Source organism: Hemibagrus wyckioides, linkage group LG18 (genome assembly GCF_019097595.1).
Source record: "Hemibagrus wyckioides isolate EC202008001 linkage group LG18, SWU_Hwy_1.0, whole genome shotgun sequence".
Taxonomy (NCBI): domain Eukaryota; kingdom Metazoa; phylum Chordata; class Actinopteri; order Siluriformes; family Bagridae; genus Hemibagrus; species Hemibagrus wyckioides.
In genome coordinates this window covers 4,125,568-4,146,448 of record NC_080727.1, presented here as the reverse complement: position 1 = coordinate 4,146,448, position 20,881 = coordinate 4,125,568, and the positions used below count along the sequence as shown (strand labels likewise).

Here is a 20,881-nt window from a genome sequence, read left to right as displayed (position 1 = left end):
AGGCACTAAGCAGATGCACAGAGTCATGAGAGAGAGAGAGAGAGAGAGAGAGAGAGATGTCAGAAAAAAACCAGCAGAGACAGAGCAATTCCCCGAGGTCTTCAGCACAGCACGGTCTTCTGAGAGCACACGTCTGCCTTCTGAATCAATGCCTCACCTCATCTCTCTTTGAAGATGAAGATACTTTGCCATGCAGTTTCCCCCCGGTGGCGGCGCCTCCACCACAAAACAACACGCTGCTGCTTGTCTTTATTCGCTTCATTTTTTATTCAATCTGCACCAAAAGGCATGTGACATGGGCTCCTGAGGGCTGCGGGCCTCTCGAGAAACGAAATCAGCCAGAGTGTGATTCAACAGAAATACAGAGTAACTCATCAAGGTGTCAAAAGGCTGGAGGGGAAAATCCCAGCGCTTCTGTAAACCACCGACAGACAGAAGTCAAAATTGAGCTGTAACACGACTAAAGCTGTGTGTTGTTTGTTACACATAATGTCTTGTTTTGGATGTGTGGGTATTTTCACCGTGCCTGTGATTGGGTTCCAGGAGCCAGGCTTTGGAATTATGTCTCATCGTATACAGAACTAGGATTATCTGGGGGAAATCTTTAGCTCAGAAATGTGGCTAATATCATGTTTACTTAGTAATAATTATATTTATTTTTATTTAATGCTGTCTGTAAAACAAATCAGATATTTATCTCAAAGCGCTCGATGTAACACAAGCTACACAAAGACTTTTATGGCAGATGATGCACACAATCTAAATCTAACAGAGTCCCTCAGGAAGGCGTCTAAAAACGGGAAACAAGTTTTTAGCATTTCCATCTCCATCATCTTGATTGCATTTGGTTAAATGCCTGAATTTATTATTTTTTTTGTTTTATTCATCAACATAAATTGCACACTAATACCCAATATGTTTTTTTTTTTTTTTAAGTTTTTAAGTGTCTTGAAAAATTGGTTGCCATCAAGAAGCTAAACGGGGCGACAGAGGTTGTTGGGGAAATTAAAGGCCATCAGGCTGAAAAGAAAAACTCTTCTACTACAATCTCGTTGGATTTATACTAATAACTCACCCTAAAACGACACTATATTGCCAAAAGTTTTGGGACACCCCTCCAAATTATTGAATTCAAGTGTTGTTTTTCAGGGGTTGGGCTCGGCCCCTTAGTTCCAGTGAAAGAAATTTTTAATGCTTCAGCTTCATACCAAGACATTTTGGACAATTTCATGCTCCCAACTTTTCCCCCTTCCTGTTCCAACATGACTGCACACCAGTGCACAAAGCAAGGTCCATAAAGACATGGATGAGTGAGTTTGGTGTGGAGGAACTTGACTGGCCTGCACAGAGTCCTGACCTCAACCCCATAGAACACTTTTGGGATGAATTATAGCGGAGATTGTGAGCCAGACCTTCTCGTTCAACATCAGTGCCTGACCTCACAAATGTGCTTCTAGAGGAATGGTCAAAAATTCCCATAAACACACTCCTAAACCTTGTGGACAGCCTTCCCAGAAGAGTTGAAGCTGTTATAGCTGCAAAGGGCGGGACAACTCCATATTACATTCATGTGCAGGTAAAGGCAGACGTCCCAAAACTTTTGGCAATATCGTGTATTTCAGCTACAACCTTTCGTTCATTCGTATTCATCCACAAAAAAAGAGGACAGTGGATCCTTATCAGGGAAAATGGTTTTAACTAAAATTGAAAAATTAATAGTGGTAAGTAATTTGACTAGGGTTAGATCCAAAAGTCGATGGAAAATTCCTATTAGCTTGTTGTCAAGGGAACCATTGTGATGCTAACTTCCGGGCCGGGCTGCAATGATAAGTCATCACGGTAAGCACCGTATAAAACATTCATATAAGATGTTGTTATTTAAATTCAGAAATCAAACAAGGGATAGGAATAAAAGTGATAAAACTTAATTCTTCGAGATGTGCGATCACAGCGAGATTAAACGTTTTGATGCTTAATTTCTGCATACGTTAAATTATTATATAATTACAATGCGCTTTATTCTGTTTAATGATGAATAGCTAGAATATGTCAGGCATTTCCTTGAAACGGATAATTAAACCGTCTGTAGGCATATCAAAATAATTACTCATCACTTTGGTATTTGAGCCACTCACTTTATGTCTAAGGGAGTGGAAAAGGTTACTATTCTCTGTACATGTTAAAACAGATCATGGTCAAGATCTAAATTTTGGATCATTTTGGGTGTGTGGAGCTATTTACAATTACTTAAGGCATGAACACGGTAGCTTATGATCATTCTGAGACCCAATTTATTCAATTTAAAGCAATATATATGTTCACAGAAGTTCAGAAATCCTGCACTGGATATGAAAGTCTCTTTGCTCATTCTCTCTCATGCAGTGAAGTAGAGATTGTTAGCTGCACAGGTGCTGCACCCCGGTGTTTCTGCTGAACTCCAAAAAACCCATACGCAGACACTTAATCAATTTTCTATACTTGAAAAACAGAGCAAAAGAAAATACAGGTGCACAAAAAAACAGGGTATCTGGGTATCCCAGCATGCAGTGCTCCATGCAGCAGCCCATATCCTGAATCTTCTGAACTGGGACAGCGTTTCCTACCAGCGCATGGATCGATCGGCTGCTTTTAAAATTTAAGACGGTGCTGTTCTTGGGGAGGTGACTGGCAGGACACTGTACAGTAACATCTGCTAGTAGTTGCACTGATATACTGCTGCTCATGCATTAAATACAGTACATGTAGCACTAGCATTAAAGGGGTGGTGGTGGTGGGTGGGGGCTGTTGGAGGGGGGAGTTTGCTGCAGTTTTTCTTCCAGGTGCTATAAACATGTCTGGCTAGAGATCACTGTGCAATAGTTATCGGACTATGACTACGAAGCAGGCCAAGCGTTGGAAAAAAAAAAAAGGTTAAGGACAGAGACTGTAAGTGAGAGACAAATGGAGAAACATGGAGGCGTGGCACTATTTCGGTACTTCAGGTTGAAACAAGACGACCATCTCAGTGCTGATTCATTTTATAATCTTATTCATGTAAACATGTAGAAACAGAAATGTCCTTATACTGTCTTACATTAATTTATTTATGAGTGAATATCAAATGTCCTGCACTACATATAGGGTCCAATTTTCAAAAACGTCTAATAATTGCTAAATGATCTTTAAACTATATTTTTTACTTTATGGTTTTAAGGGATTCAAAACAAGAAGCTACACTTACAGCACTGAGGTACAATGCACCACTGTGGAGCAAATTATTAAAAATATACATGCTGAATTAAAAAATAATCATTTTGATATGGTTAGTCGCAAGGGTTGGTAACCACCAACCTACTGAACCTACTTGCACCAAGAACTATGAATAAAATAACTAATATCCTTTACCTTAATGGTGTTGTCCTGGGCACCAAGTAGGGTATTGGTTTAAGGGGAGTTAGGAGCATTCAAATGACCTTACAAGTGGAATACCTACAGCGGGAAAAAAATATAAATGCTCGATTTACTTTAGATGTTAAATGTCAATGTTAAAGCAGGAATCTTCATCTCTCCCATCACCACCAAGCCCAGGAATAGAATTCAAATGTATTTGTATAGCACTTTTAACAGTAGAAGACAATAAGAACAGAACTCCAGATACAGAGCTACACAGTAGATCCCTAATGAACAAGCCAGAGGCAACAGTGGCGAGGGAAATCCCCCTGATATGACCTTGAGTGGGAAAGGAAACCCACCCTTTTCTGGGTGATTATGTACATTCTAGTATACATGTGTACAAGAGCGCTGTGTTGAAAGAACATTTGGAAGTCTTCAGCTTGCATGTAGAAAAGTGCAATGTGGTGAAGGAACCTTTATGTGACCTTTAGTGAACAATCGGTTTCAGACGGAACTGGTTTTGCCACCACACACTACAGCATCCAAGCCAGGACATTACAGGGAGAGGTAGGTATTTGCTCCAAGTATTGAAAACAGTAGAAGCCACAGGGAGTGTGGGTGCCTTTGATATAGCTTTGGTGGAGCTGTTCCTCAGCTGTTTTATCTACTCTTTATCTTTTTATTAAGCACTATCTTTGCTCTGTAGTATTAATGAGCATGCTCTACTGGAGCAAGCAAAAGCAGGCAGGCTGACAGGCAGCTCACACAAAGAGATGACGAATAAGGTTGTATTTATGATTACAGTAATATGAGTTAAGATTTGCTCAGATCTTGACAAGTAGAAGAAAATGAAAGGCTGTCCTCGAGAACCTTTGGCACAAGTTTAAGATTGCAGATTTCGTCCTGCAGAGATTCCCCAGGAACTTTGCAGTAAGGATCAGGAACACCTTGCTTTATAGAGGATATGGTTTGTTTGCAAGACTATGTTGGGCACCAGAGAGACTGAGAACATAGTGTTCGGCTCATGTCTGGTTTTTCTCTGCCAACTGTTCTGATTATGAGAGTACAGATCAAAGCATTTTGATGTAGACAGAGTGGGAAATATGTCTCAGACAGTGAGGAAAGGCCTGCACCAAATCAGTGAATTGTAGCAATCAGCAGCTGGAAGGTTACACAATTCAGAGAACATCTTGGCTATTACACAACACTAGGATAAAAACAGAATACCACATGTAAATGGGTCCTAAGCATCTTCAATTGGTGAGTACCGAACAACATAATGATAGACCAGATTTGAGCTTGCTGAACTGTTTATTGATGATTGGATACAATGCGTGAATTTGATTTGGAAAGAAACCTAAAGCAAGAATGAACCTGAACATTTCAGCTTAGCTACCAGCTGCCAAAACACAGGCTTAAGTGGTCCAGCTTGTAGACCATCTTTGCCAGCTGAAAAGTGCTGGAGGAAATTAATACTATTAATGCTACTAATGCTAAATCATAGACAAACTAGGTGCCTTGTACCTCCAGGATTGGTGGTTCGATTCCTGCCTCTGTGCTGTGTGCAGGGAGTTTCCATGTTCTCCTCATGCATGAGGGTTTCCTTTGGGTACTCTGCTTTCCTCCCCCAGTCCATAGACATGCGTTGTAGACTGACTGGCGTTTGTAAATTTTTTGTATTGTGTGTGAATTGGTGTGTGAGTACCATATGATTGGGTTGATACTCTGTCCAGGGTGTCCCCTGCCTTGTTACCCGAGTCCATTTGGACAGACTCTAGGTTTGCTGTGATCCTGTGTAAGACAAGTGGTACAGAAAACAAATGGATTGATGTATGAATAAAAGGAAACTTACCAGTTGGCAAAAGACAGTATACCAGTATGACCAGTGTATTTTGACAGCTAGTAGCTGTCTATGATGCTACTAGTGCTGCATCATAGACAAACTACTGTAGGTGCCTAGTACCTCCAGGATTGGTGGTTTGATTCCTGCCTCTGTCCTGTGTGCAGGGAATTTCAATGTTGTCCTCGTGATTGAAGGTTTCCTCTGGGTACTACGGTTTCCTCCCCCAGTCCAAAGACATGTTGTAGATGGACTGGCATTTGTAAATTTGCTTGAATTAGTGTGTGAGTGCCTGGTGATGGGTTAGTACCCCATGCAGGGTGTCCCCTGTCTTGTTACCCGAGTCCCTTGGGATAGACTTCAGTTTCCCTGTGATCCTGTGTAAGACAAGTGATAGAGAAAGTAAATGTAGTGATGTATGAATAAAAGGAAACTTACCAGTTGGCAAAAACCAGTTTGACCAGCTGGTAGCTAAATGTATTATTTATCAGGGTTCTCTGACTACACCAGTTCCATCACATTTGGTCATTGATTCTTCATACTTAACCATGGTGCACAGAACAAACCGAACAGTATCACACTACACAATGAAAAATTCTTTCTAGTTTCTTCCCTGATGTGTGTAGTTTTTTTCTTTGCTGTGTGTTCTGGTATTCACGGTTTATTTACCCCCTCAAAACATCTAACAAAGAGACTATGCAGCAGGAATAACATTCCTCAAAGGTGAAAACCAGGTCTACGCCTGTTCATATACACAAACTAACATGTACAAGAGCACAGACACTCCGACTCAGACACACACACACACACACACACACACACACACACACACAAACACACGAGCATGACATCAGCACACTCTGACCCGCGTGGCCTCTGGAAGGCTTCGGTTTCCTGAAGCCAGTCTCGTAATGACAGATACAGTTTCAGAGTCAAGTCTTAAACATTCCCCGATTCTCTCTGTCTCAGTAGCACACATGGCTGTAGCCTGCACACATGCGGTTAATAAGCTGACGCTGTGCAGGGCCTCCCAATGTGGCCAAGGGAGGCCCTGCACAACCCCAGCCAGCTAAAATAACCAAATAATCAGAATTTCTAAAAACAATGGCTTCCTGACTTTTCCCCGAACTCTCACCTTAGCATTTTGGGGTCATGGAAGCCTAAACTTGAACCAATACCTTCTACTGTGTTCAGCTAACTGCCATTTTTGTTTAACCCAACTCTCTGTCATCAAACCTGAGAGGCAACAACAGAGCTAAACCAGGTCCAGCTGTAGGAGCTAGGAGGCTATAAGCATTTTCCAAGCTCAGAGGCGAGCAGGGGTGTGTTCAAAAGCATGTCCTGTATTGTTTCATGTAAAAATATATCATTATAGGAAGAGCTCACATTAAAGCTCAGTTTCCAGAGAAATTTGGCTAATTATTTGCACTTGCATCTTTAATACTTTTTTCAGTTTGCTTACTCACTAACAATTTAACACTCTGCCTAGTTTTTAAGACCCACAAATATTACTGAGCCCTTCCCACATCCTGTCCCATTAAAAGAAGCAGGAACATAAAGCTGCCAATGACTACATGTCACAATCTCAGTCTCTTAAGAGAGTTTGATATGATTTATAGACCTCAACTTGGGAAATGTTTGAGCAATTTAAGAACACAAACAGATTTGTTAAAAACATCGTTGCAAAATCAAGCCAGGCTTATACACAAACACCAAAACACACTCGGTTAGCAAGACGTGAAGACAGTTACCGTGGTTACCATAGCTGAACATATCACTCAATATGCTGTATGAGTAAATGTGAAAGGGTTTAATGGTCGATTAAAAACCACTGAAATATTGTTTCCAATCCACTTGAATATGTTTAGAGTGAAATATTTGTGATTTTGGTGCTCGTTGCTGGTTGTCTACAATGCCGTCATGACAAGAGGACACTGTTAGCGCAGTTACTTTGCTGTTAAACTGGCGCTCCGTTCCGCCTGAGACTTATGGGACATTTCCAATCAGTATAAACAACTGAATTCTTTTCTCACCACAAGTTTGATATAAAATAAGTCATGGCTTTCAGCCAGTGTGTTTTTCCCTCTGTTGGATAACCTTACACAGAATTGTAGTGGTTGAAGATAACGGCTTCAAATTTTAGCTACTTATTACAGAACAAGCACTTGGGGCGTCTCATAGAACAGAAATGGATTTGATATCAACATTTACTTTGAAAACATTTGTGTGAAAAAATCAAACCGTGTCTGTTTTGTTTTGTTTTTTTCTCGCTGAGACTCGACTCGGCTTGTTAGGACGATGTTATTGGCACGAAGGTTCGAGCTTTGGAAGCTGATCTGTTCTCGCTGAGTGTATAAATGAGGAGGTGAGAGAGCTGGACAGACTAAAGGATTAAAGCTGACGCACAGATCACTATATTATAAATATTGACACGCAAGACATTAAGGTCCTTTAATAGCGAGCCTCGACTCAGGCTCATTTGCTGAATGTGCTACTTGAATTGTTCTCTCATAAACATTATCTCTGGCTTTTTTATTCCCTGTGCAAGAAAACAGATTCCTCAGATGGTTGTGATTTCGATTCAATACAAAGAACACAATAGTTCCTTCTATTTTCCCTCCTTACAAACATATGATCCCTATCATAAGCACAACAACCGGCTTATTCTCTCCAACACCATATATTTACATTATTAAATAAACATTTATAGATGGAGAGCATTTCCATTACTGTGCCTCGGGTCTGAAAGGAAGCATCTCTTTTCTTACACAAGGCATGCGTCATCCGATTACGGAAAGCCGATCGAGTCCAAGTGAATGCTGTAATAAAGCGGGAGATAAAGACCCAAAAAACTATTTAGTGAGGTTAGAGCAAATTCAATTAACTTCCTGTTCAGCTATTAGCTGATGTTAGATAGTGCGGTTGGGTTTGTGTGAATTCTCTCTGTAACAAGGTCCTTAAATTATTACAAAAATAGACAATAGCAAGAAGATTCTCTGACTTTCAAGTACATTACAAGTACAGTACAGCACAGTGGATTTTTTTTCTTCGCTTATCCCAGCTGTGGAAGTTGGGGTCAGAGCGCAGTGGGGCAGGTTAAGAGCTGTGCTCAATTGCCCAACAGTGGACTTCAGTGGTGCAGGGGCTTGAACCCCAACCAACAATCCAGAACCTTAACCACTCGAGTCACTACTTTTTGAATGCAGTATGGCTGTCTGCGAGTCGTGTACGTTAATGTGACGCATATAAAGTAGACTATGATAAACACTGTTTATGGGAAAAAACAAACAAACGTTTATTTAGCTTGTTATAATGTTTGAGGGAATTAGCAAGCACAGATAACATCATGCTCAATATGATGCTCCCACCACCATGCTTCACTGTCAGGAAGTTGCTCTCAAAATACTGTATAAAAAGCTCCAAAATCGGAAATGACAAATGTCCTGTTTCAGAAAGATCTGGCACCCATTGTGTATTGAAACCACCTGTGCTTTGCTTTCCATTTTATTCACCATAATTTCCCCTTCCACTTTCAGGGTTTCTGCTTCTTTTTTTTTTTAAACATGACTAAAACAGTCCCCGGTCATGACGGAAGTAGAGATGTCTGAGTTTAATCAAGCGCTTGGCCTCTGCGATGTTTACTGGATTTCATCATCCTCCGAACAGATCCATGGCTCTCGTCAGACATTACTAATCTCTCTTCGATCTGCCCGCTAGTGCTGCGCTATCACAAAAGAGCCTCTATTCCCATGGTGAATTCTCTCTGATTTCTCACACCTACTCTGGAATAAAAAAGAAAGAGAGAGAAAGAGAGAGAGGATGGAGATGGAGCTTAGCTGAAAGGGGAGCAGAAACTCTAATGAAATTTGGCTCTAATGTGACCGTACTCTTAGGCAGCAGGTTATACATGAATAAAAATAATCTCCCAAACTTTCTTCTTCTTCTTCTTCTTTTTATTATTATTATTATTATTATTATTATTATTATTAGGTGCTTGATGATTCTGCTAAATCATATATATATATATATATATATATATATATATATATATATATATATATATATATATATATGTATATATATATATATATATATATATATATATATATATATTACACTTCCAATCGTGTGAAAATCTCTCTCTTTTTCTCCAGACCCTTGCCAAGATCCCACAAACATGTTCAACCACCTCGTGGAATATTCAGAGAAAATCCATCCGCGCACCACAATTAAGCTGTCTGTGTGCATCGGGTTTGTCTCTGAGGAAAGCTCGGTCCTTACCGGGGTCTACTGCTCTACATAATCCCTTCTTTGTATTACCAAAATGAAGTAATGCAACCAGACTAGGCGCATTTATGAAACCATAAATTGAATGCTTATAAAGGAAACATTGTGAGAGCGGGAGCGCTGGTGGAGCTCAGGGGCCGACACGTCTCTCGCAGAACGAGGTCGAATTGAGAAACCAGTTGGGCAATTAGTGTTTCTACATGAACATAAACAGGAGTAAATCACCTCTTTTGCAAACCACGCATATTCTTCATATTCCAAAGTCTGTTGCAAATGGGGCCTTTTATCCAGATTATGAGGTAGAGGCTTTTAAGGATTGCAAAATTATGAGGTACGTGATTCGACTTCTACCCGGAAAGGACATTATGGAAAGAACTTGTGAGAGTGTACGACTTCTAAGCTGCACCACAAAAACCACACTGGGAGAAGAGCCAGACCGACCATCAAACCCTGCTAGATAGTTCATTTGAACAAGGGACGGCAGACATCAAAAGATCCTATTGTTCCCGATTTTTTTTTTTTTTAAACAAAGAAGTCTGGGAGAACGTTCCTTTTCCGAGCACAAAAGCTTATTCTCTGGATCTTTGTGAAAAAAGAAAAAAACAAAAACAATTACGTTCGGAGTCTGCTTTCTGTTTCTGTTGCCAGTCCACGTGAACTCAGACTGTCCTGCTCTCTGTAACGAAAAGACGGAATTGCTTCATAGTGTTTCTCATGCTAATGTGTGTTGCTAAATTATTCTGACCGGTGTGTCAAGACTCCAGAATGAGAACACTGTTAGGACTGCGTGTGATAATCTTTCACCTTTATACACATGCTCTTTCAGTCACATGACGGGATTTTCTTGTGGTTGTTTTTTTTTCCCAAAAGGGTCAAAATGGTCAAATTAATGACCACAAGATGGTTAGAAATACACGTGTAAGAGATTCAGAAATATAAATGTTGTAAAGAGCTGCTGTTATTTTTTACTAATGCTAATTTCAACCTAATCCAAGTTTAATCCGTTATCGTTTTCATGTAATAAACATTTAATAAAAGTTAAAACACACTTCGGTTTAAGCACAAGTCCAGGGACAAAACACAAGTCAAGGGGCAGTTTTTGCTTCATATTCAAGTCAAGGGGCAGTTTGTTTGAGCCCAAATCAAGGGGCAGTTGTTGGTTAAAGCACAAATCAAAGGACAAAACACAAGTCAAGGGGCAGTTGTTGGTTAAAGCACAAATCAAAGGACAAAACACAAGTCAAGTGGCAGTTGTTGCTTCATATACAAGTCCAGGGGCAGTTTGTTTGAGCCCAGTTGAAGGGGCAGTTGTTGGTTTAAACACAAGTTGAGAGACAAAACACAAGTCAAGGGGCAGTTGTTGGTTTAAACACAAGTTGAGAGACAAAACACAAGTCAAGGGGCAGTAGTTTGTTTAAACACAAGTTGAGAGACAAAACACAAGTCAAGGGGCAGTTGTTGGTTTAAACACAAGTTGAGAGACAAAACACAAGTCAAGGGGCAGTAGTTGGTTTAAACACAAGTTGAGAGACAAAACACAAGTCAAGGGGCAGTAGTTGGTTTAAACATAAGTTGAGGGACAAAACACAAGTCAAGGGGCAGTTGTTGGTTAAAGCACAAATCAAAGGACAAAACACAAGTCAAGGGGCAGTAGTTGGTTTAAGCACAAGTCAAAGGATGAAACACAAGTTGAGGGAAAATTGTTGGTTTAAGCACAAGTCCAGGGACACTTTGTTTGAGCAGTTGTTGAGGGGCAGTTGTAAATTTAAATGCAAGTCAAGGGGCAGTTGTTTGTTTAAACACAAGTCCAGGGGCCGTTTGTTTGAGCAGAATTTGAAGGGCAGTTGTAGGGTAAAACACAAGTCGAAGCACAAAACACAAGTCAAGGGACAGTTGTTGGTTTAAACACAAATCGAAGGACAAAACAAAAGTTGAGGGGCAGTTGTTGGTTTAAGCTCAAGTCCAGGGGCAGTGGTTTGTTTGAGCACAAGTCAAGGGGCAGTTGGTTTAAGCAAAAGTCAAAGGACAAAACACATGACAAAGGACAGTTGTTGGTTTAAACAGTTGGTTTAAAGTCCAGGGGTAGTTTGTTAGAGTTGAAGTTGAGGGGCAGCTGTTTGTTTGAATACAAGTTGAGGGGCAGTTGTTGGTTTAAACACAAGTCGAGGGACAAAACACAACTCAAGGGCATATGTTGGTTTAAACACAAGTCTGGGGCAGTTGTTGGTTTAAGCAGTTATGCTGTGATAACTCCAAGCTGTGGTGCCAAAACATGTAGCAGGATGCCATGTTAGAATGTTACAACTAGATGCTTAGCAACAGACAATCAGAAATCGAACCGCGCCCCTGTGCCTCATATCACATGAAAACCAGGACATTTAACAGCTTGGTAGATAGAGTCAGGCAGCAAAACACTGAACATCACTGAAGTGTGCGCTGTAGCAAAGGGGAAATACACTATATTGCCAAAAGTATTCGCTCACCCATCCAAATAATCAGAATCAGGTGTTCCAATCACTTCCATGGCCACAGGTGTATAAAATCAAACACCTAGGCATGCAGACTGTTTTTACAAACATTTGTGAAAGAATGGGTCGCTCTCAGGAGCTCAGTGAATTCCAGCGTGGAACTGTGATAGGATGCCACCTGTGCAACAAATCCAGTCGTGAAATTTCCTCGCTCCTAAATATTCCACAGTCAACTGTCAGCTGTATTATAAGAACGTGGAAGTGTTTGGGAACGACAGCAACTCAGCCACGAAGTGGTAGGCCACGTAAACTGACGGAGCGGGGTCAGCGGATGCTGAGGCGCATAGTGCGAAGAGGTCGCCAACTTTCTGCAGAGTCAATCGCTACAGACCTCCAAACTTCATGTGGCCTTCAGTTTAGCTCAAGAACAGTGCGCAGAGAGCTTCATGGAATGGGTTTCCATGGCCGAGCAGCTGCATCCAAGCCATACATCACCAAGTGCAATGCAAAGCGTCGGATGCAGTGGTGTAAAGCACGCCGCCACTGGACTCTAGAGCGGTGGAGACGCGTTCTCTGGAGTGACGAATCGCGCTTCTCCATCTGGCAATCTGATGGACGAGTCTGGGTTTGGCGGTTGCCAGGAGAACGGTACTTGTCTGACTGCATTGTGCCAAGTGTAAAGTTTGGTGGAGGGGGGATTATGGTGTGGGGTTGTTTTTCAGGAGCTGGGCTTGGCCCCTTAGTTCCAGTGAAAGGAACTCTGAATGCTTCAGCATACCAAGACATTTTGGACAATTCCATGCTCCCAACTTTGTGGGAACAGTTTGGAGCTGGCCCCTTCCTCTTCCAACATGACTGTGCACCAGTGACCAAAGCAAGGTCCATAAAGACATGGATGACAGAGTCTGGTGTGGAGGAACTTGACTGGCCTGCACAGAGTCCTGACCTCAACCCGATAGAACACCTTTGGGATGAATTAGAGCGGAGACTGAGAGCCAGGCCTTCTCGTCCAACATCAGTGTGTGACCTCACAAATGCGCTTCTGGAAGAATGGTCAAAAATTCCCATAAACACACTCCTAAACCTTGTGGACAGCCTTCCCAGAAGAGTTGAAGCTGTTATAGCTGCAAAGGGTGGACCGACGTCATATTGAACCCTATGGATTAGGAATGGGATGTCACTTAAGTTCATATGCGAGTCAAGGCAGGTGAGCGAATACTTTTGGCAATATAGTGTATGTGACACTGAAAAATTAGCGGAAGTTGAATATCAATGAACATCTGGTTCAATTACACGAAACTTACAAACGACCGAAACGGATTAGAAAGCTGTGAAAGGTAACATGACAGACCTGAGGTTTTTTTTAAATCCAGGGTTCTTATGGATGTACAGTGTGAAACATCAGGATTCATTGTTAACCCTGGGGGAAAAAGTATGAGCAGTGTGAAACCTCAAACAACACTGTTGTTGATCCAGGGTTTAGAATGACCCTAAAGAGTCTTAGGACCAAGTCGTCCAAATTAGCAGCGTTCTCAAAGCATGCTATAACGCAAGCAAGCAATGGAGCAGCTTAGAGTTAACACAAAATCTACAGTATGTGACGTCCCTGCAGAGAGCAAGGATGATGGATGACTTGATCTCGTAGAGCTCACTGACTTGGCGGACCACATACATAGTCACGCGTTTATTCGTTCATTCATTCTTACTGGAATTTTTTTCTTTTTTTTTTGCAGACAAAGTGCTGTTCCAGCATGCTTTGGCAGGACGGTTGATGGCCTACAGTTATAGCCTCGTTCTCTTCACTAAAGAAACGAACAAGCTGTTCTGTGACAGGGTACAGTAAAGCTTATTCTGGCTACAAGTCAAGCTAGTTGCAAATAAGAGTAGCAACACGACCAGGAAAACATATTCCCCCTGCAAGAGTTTGTGCAGTTTGCCAACTTTCTTCTGCTCTTTCTACAAGAGGAGAAAAGCCGAGGCTGCTATTGAGAGATTTCTTAGAGAAAACGAAAGCTTTGATGTGGAGTAAAAGGCTTTTGATCCGCGCTGAAACTCTAAATTACGTGTCAGCGTGGATATTTGTTTGAACGTGTTCAAGATCTCGGCGTTGATAAGCCTGTGACGAGGATAGAATGGAGGAATGATGAAGATGATCATGGGGAATAAAAAAATGTAATGCCAAATGATTCTTCCTAACAGCTGCGAGAATTGTGAAGAGGGGAACATCTGTGGAAAGTTACGTTTGCAACTGACATTCACTTTCCTTCAAAACTTAAGGCGAGTCCTTGATCACAACGGTTAGAGAAGTATTTTATTTTTTATAGTGCTTTTTACAGGGTAGTGCAGCCCCCTCTCCCTCCCCCCCTCCCTCCTTTTTTATTTAAACAAAGCATCAGGGAGAACATGGCAAAGAAAAACTCCCAAGATGGAACCAAGGAGGAAGCGACCTTGAGAGACACTGAAACTTTATTCTTATTTTACTGTTGCATCAGTTCATCTAAGGATTAGAGTTTAGATGGAATAGTGATGGGGCTCGTGGCTTAGTGGTGGGTTTGTTTTCCCTCACAACTCCAGGCTCAGGGGTTTAATTCCAGACGCCAATGAAATATGAAATTTCTCCTTCTGCTTTAGAAGTGTGTCTTTGGAACGGGGGGGGGACCTTCAGGAACCGACGAACCTAGTCCAAAGACATGCTTTGTGTGGATTGACGTCTGTAAATTTTCCCTAGTGTGTGATTGTATCCTGTGATCCAAAAATGCCTGATACTGGTGCAGATTTTTCTACCTTTTTCTATACGATTTTGTGCATTTTTTTTGTATGTGTTTTCTATGGAAAACGCTAAAATTGCGAAACTGCAAGCTCAGGATTCTTATTTTGACATCACACGAACCATCTCTGCCCAAATCTCTGGTAATTTTGAAAATCCCAAATAAGTTTGTTTGCTTTTGCCTTCATTTCTGAAATCACAGAAACACAAAATCCTGTAGAGACTGGTGTAAAAAAAACAATGTCTCTGATGAAATTTCCTCACTCTCCCCATTACATGGAAATTTGCTAAGACGATATGATTAATTGACCATCTTAGTCATAGATTTATGCGTTTAATAATACCCTTCAATAGCATTCTATAGATTTCAAGCCTAAAACATCATTTTAAAACATAATTTTAAGTGTGACATACTTTCTCAAGTAAGACAAATCAACTTAAGTCAAGGAACAAAACCGAGACACGCCTCAGTTCTTGGCAAACTCCCCCAAGTTTAAGCAACTCGTCTATATATATTTATCAGCTTTCCTCCAAACTGCTCTACTGCGCAATCATTCAAAAAAGAAGAAGAAGAAGAAGAAGCAGGTGGGACAATATATAGAGTAAGAACTTGACACTTATGTCTTCCTAAAACCGAATCAATAAACACCAGCTTTATTTATACATTTCATACAAACGCTAGAATAAACTCTACATTTATGTCTGCACATGATATCAACACACACACAGACATTCCATTGCTTAGATTTTCATCATCAGAGTAGCCTAAAGTAAAAATAGACCCTTCAGATATATATATATATATATTTCATTTATAGCAAACCACATCATTCAATAAAGCCCTTGAAATGTCTGTCATTTTCTCTGACAGGCCGTACTTGAAGCCAGTAACAACTGATCCAAGCCTCAACAGAAACTCCGCCTATATGAAGTATTTCTGACTGAAACAAAGAGCTTTCTGTGTAAACTCAGGTGCCAAAAGCAATATTTTCATGTGGAAGCCATACCTGTCTACCGACTTCCTGTCTTATATAAGACTCGTACAAAACAAGATAAGACTAGTCCAGGGTGAAACTGCAAAGGAGCACGTTTAAGAACAGAGAGTGAAGGTAGCCTTGAACATCCAGACTTTTTAGCAGATTAAAGCTCCAAACTTTTAAAAACCTCTGGGTGGACGAAGCGAAAGTTAGTTTTATTTCTACTTCTGTTCCCATAGACCCCATCAAAATGATAGCTAGGGGTCACATCTGAATAAACATAATAAAACATGGCTAAACAACCTTAACTTCAATTAGTAATCATTTAAGACTTGACTGATTTCTTCATCTCATCAGACTGTACATAACGCCAGCTCTAATTTTTCTATAATCTGATTGGCTGAGCTGCGTTCCGAGCCGTTGTAAAAAATCCTTGAAACACACTCGCATCCATAACCGCATCACAATACCTGAATTCTGTATTAATGCTCAGGTTTTAAATCAGTAAAACCTCCACACTTTAGTCATTGTTATGCTCATGGAAAGTCCTGATATTTGCTTATGTTGCTTAGCAACCAACACTTACTGTTAACAGACTACACTATGTGGCTTTATTACTAATCTTATTAACTACATTTCTTTAAACACTGGATTTTACAGTATTGGGGACTTTTCCCAATCTATAAGCCGGATGAAAGACTCCTGGATTTGACCTCTGCATGTGATCACACCTCTGCTATTAACTCTTATTGACAATACACTGATTTCCATTCTGCAGACGGGATGGGAATCGACTTAGAGAACTTAGTTATTTTAAGTCTGATATATAAAAGGAGTCAGGAGTCAGATGTGTGTTTTTCCCTCAGTTGGATAAACTTACACAGAATTTTAGAGGTTGAAGATAAACGCCTTTATATTTTAGCCACTTTTTATAGAACAAGTACTCAGCGAACAGAAATGGGTTTGATATCAATATTTACTCTGAAGATAGAAAGATCTGTGTGAAAAAAAAAAAAAAAAACTGTTGGCACATTTCTATGAAGTAGAAATAGTTTAGTTGAACTCTAGTAGTTTAGTTAAAAAACAGAAACGCTTATAAAAACTACAAAATCCTGAGTGTGTACTTTCATATGAGCTTCATATTAACCACCACTGTGGAGTGAGATATGACAAAAACATTCAGTGCTGAACATAACCAAAACAAAAAAAATTTTTGGCTTCTGGGAAAAAGAGTAAACGTCTTGCATTGGATTGTGAAAGTGTTTCAGCTAACCTTGTGTTAGTTTGTTATAAAGCATGTGGTGATGTGATGTCCTTCACCTTTGCCCCAAGTCCCCTGGGATAGCCTCCGGGTTTCCCGTGACCCTGTGAAGGATAAGATTTATCAGATTTATCATCACAGAATAGCCTGTTACTTTTACAGAATAAACTTCTCACTGAATCTTTCTGAATGAATATCAATTGGATCTGAAAAGTATGCACTAGTTAGTCCAATCTGGCCTTATTCTACAGACTACTACTATCATTTAAACCCTAACACCACAGGCCCCAAATCCATACTCCCTTCCCCACACACACACTCACACTCACACTGTTTATTTTTGTCTCTTTCCCAAATCTTTATTTTCTCATTCTCAGCAAGCGACTCTGACACTTGACATAAGTATCACAGCTAAGCGGCTGATTTAACAAAGAGTGCTCTTTCAGATCCTGTTTTATTTTCTTCCATGCACTCCACAAAAGCAGTTTTGATGTGGTATTAAGCCATCAGTGTCGACTGTGGCGCCACGGCCTGCGGGTCCGGCTCCAATAAAGGGAAATGGGAAAAAAAAGAAAGCCACGCGTTTGAATATTCAGTGCTCAAGACGCTGCATTACGAGTCCCTCTGAAACACTAGGCATAAACGGTTTATGATAATACGTTCCCATAATTTTTACAACCACTCACACTGATCCTTTTCCCACATGTCCAGGCCGTTTTATACGATGGCCACACATCTCCCCGGAGCCTCTTCCTGCTGGCAAAATGGTCTACTTTTCTCCACGGCATCCACTAACATCCATAAATAGAACAAATACTACGCTACAATTTTCTCTTTCTCTGTCTCGCTTCTTAACCTACTGCAGCTGAGGTGTGATTTGGATTGAATGCTTCAGATGTATGTGAAATATTGTCATTAGAAACAGTCACACCTGAGTATTATTAACTTTATTATCTGCTGCTCTGAGCCCTAGACGGCTCCCGTGAGCTCGTCTGTATTACAGCTAATCCCAGCCGGGGTTACAACCGAGCCAAAGATCAAAAGTTCAAGGAGTTTTTTGGAAACACACAGATGATGGTAAACATCTCCATCTGGTGGAGAACACAGCTAAAAAATATCTCAGTGAGAGACCTGAAGGATTAAATATCGTTAAATATCATCTTAAAAATGGCCTGCTATATTAGATTGAAAAAATATTCTTAGGTTTCTAAAACTAGAAACAAAAAAAAATAAAATAAAATAAAAGGGTTTTTTTATTAGAAACAACTTTTTCCTATTTAATTGTGTATGCAAAAATTCCCTACTTTTTACACACTTTTACACAAGTATATATATATATATATATATATATATATATATATATATATATATAAAAATTATACTTGTATATATATATATATATATATATATATATATATATATATATATATACAAGTATAATTTTTTTTACAAGTGTAAATATTTATTTATAAATCTCAGCAATCTGAGCAACAGTAGCTCGTCTGTTGGATCGGATCACACGGGTCAGCCTTCACTCCCCACGTGCATCAATGAACCATAGTTCCTTCCTTGGACCACTTTTGATAGATACTGACCACTACAGACCAGGAACACCAAGCTGCAGTTTTGGAGATGCTCTGATTCAGTCATCTAACCATCACAATTTGTCCTTGTCAAAATCATTCAAATCCTTACGCTTGTCCATTTTTCCTGCTTCTAACACATCAACTTTGACAAAATGTTCACCTGCTGCCTAATATATCCCACCCACTAACAGGTGCCATGATGAGGAGATCATCAGTCTTATTCACTTCATCTGCTCCGAATGTTAAGCCTGATCGATGTAACTGCAACCTGAAATCCCAGACCGTTTACTTTATGCTACAGATGCCACCTAGTGTACACTGCAAAGAATAAAAAAAAAGTTTCCAGAAGAGGTTGTACCTCAGAGACAACAGTCAATGACAGGAAAACCTTCTGCTGTAAAATCTTTAATGGTTTCACTAAGGATGCACAAACTAAAAAACACTTTAGGGTTTAAAATGGACCCAATTTGTCCCCGACAGAAGTATTAACATAGTGGAATATTCAGTCCAGTTATTGATCAGTTGATAAAACACAAATTTATTCTTTCATTCATCTTCAGTGGGTCTCTGTGGATAAGGAACTTTTTCCACAGTCTAAATCTGAGAACCCAGAGACACAGAAACTCCACACAGACCAGAGTAACCTGAGATCAGGAACAAAGCATGTTCTCTGGAGCTCTAGGTGTGGTCTCCTATTAAATGTCGTTGTTTTCTGTGTTTATTTCAGATCAATGTCTTTTGTAATGCAAAAGCCTGTAGGCACTACTTGTATAATTCAGCCTGACTTCGTGGTCCACGTTGTTCCTGTTAATTTAAAGTGTCTGATTCTTTAATTGACTTACCGGACATAAAATAAGCAATAAATATTTTGTGATTATACATTTTATTTGTTATACTGAAAGTTGGCAACGTGTTTTTCTTTTTCTCACTGAGTTTCACTCTGCATTGTTTGCCTTTTTCAAGCAGAGATCAACGCAAGCATTGTTTTCTGTCCCTAATGTTAAACATTCACATAAATCATGTACCATACATCATGTCTTTCATGCTCTTAGAGGCATATATTATAAACACAAAGCACAAATTTACAGTATGAGATAGAATACAGCAGTCAGGTTTAGTGGAAATGACACTATTACATAAAAATTACAATGCTTATAATGATAGTATAGAAATTGCATGATATACGATTTTTTTTAATTGCATTATATAAAATTTCAGATTTTTTTTCCATCCGATTTCAGTTTGTTTTTATTTTTATGATTTTATTAAAAGGTTAAAGTGAAATGGATAGGATAAATGAAATGTAATATGCACTAGGGCAGTGCAGACAGTCAATCATTGTCTAAAAATGTGCTTAAACGTCGTGTCAAGTACATTTGACTAATAATATACCCATTTGTCAAAAAATAAATAAATAATAAAAATAACTTTTACTTACATTCTAGGTCTGAAAGTGGATGTTTGAACAGAAGATGGCAGCAAATTCTCATAGCTTTGGAAATTTTCTTTTTTCCCCACATAACACTAGAGAAAGCTTTGACATCTACAGCAGCTGATTTTCAGTGGAATGAAACGAAATGTTTTGTAATAGTAGACTTTAATGATAATATATTTTTTTAAATATATAAAATAGTTGTAATGCATATATAAACATACGTTCGTGATTTTATAACAAAATCCGCTCCAATCACAAAGCACGTTGCTAAAGAGGCGGGGCTTGAATGCAAGATCACGCTGTTCAGGGGCGGGGCTTAGGGTCCCCAGTCCTTTCAGTATTCTCTAGAATTGCACGAGATTGAATTCAGGAACTGAATATGAACATGAACCCTACAAATAGCTTATCTAACCTACTTTTAGCTGTAAATAATGTTTCATATTTGGAATTTAGCATCTAAATGTAATATGTCATGTTTGATGTCTAAGTATGACCCTTTATTCTATACTCTCTCTCTCTCTCTCTCTCTCTCTCTCTCAATGAATCAATGAATACAGTAAAAACAAGGTTACATCTTTCAGCATTGAACATTTTCAAAAAATAAATAAGTTCAAAAATATATATACAGTATATAAAAAAGTTGTTTATAACATACGATCAAAATTCTTCCCAGACAAGTATTCAACAACGTGCCTGTATAATAACGAAGCTAAGTACAAACGATGTTCTGTGTTTTGAGCAAATAAACACTGATCACTGTTAAAAAAAACAACAATTCTAATAAAAATATTAAATATAAATTTGCAACTCAATCCACAAGACCATGAAACTACAACAATAACAAAGAAAACACACATTTATCAACTATATCATTTTAACTTCTACAAT

At 39.5% G+C, this 20,881-nt stretch overlaps 1 long non-coding RNA gene across 2 annotated transcripts; it reads right to left on the bottom strand.

Moving 5' to 3' along the window:
- Positions 1-4,374: 4,374 nt before the first annotated feature.
- On the bottom strand, positions 4,375-20,415 carry LOC131368864 (uncharacterized). Of its 2 annotated transcripts, none has more exons than XR_009207209.1 (4): positions 19,997-20,415; positions 16,985-17,076; positions 5,336-5,589; positions 4,375-5,163 (listed from the first exon to the last, which is right to left on the bottom strand). It is a non-coding gene; the product is annotated as an uncharacterized LOC131368864 (long non-coding RNA). The 2 variants fall into 2 exon arrangements; XR_009207210.1 differs by lacking the exon at positions 19,997-20,415 and adding an exon at positions 17,659-17,932.
- Positions 20,416-20,881: the final 466 nt, after the last annotated feature.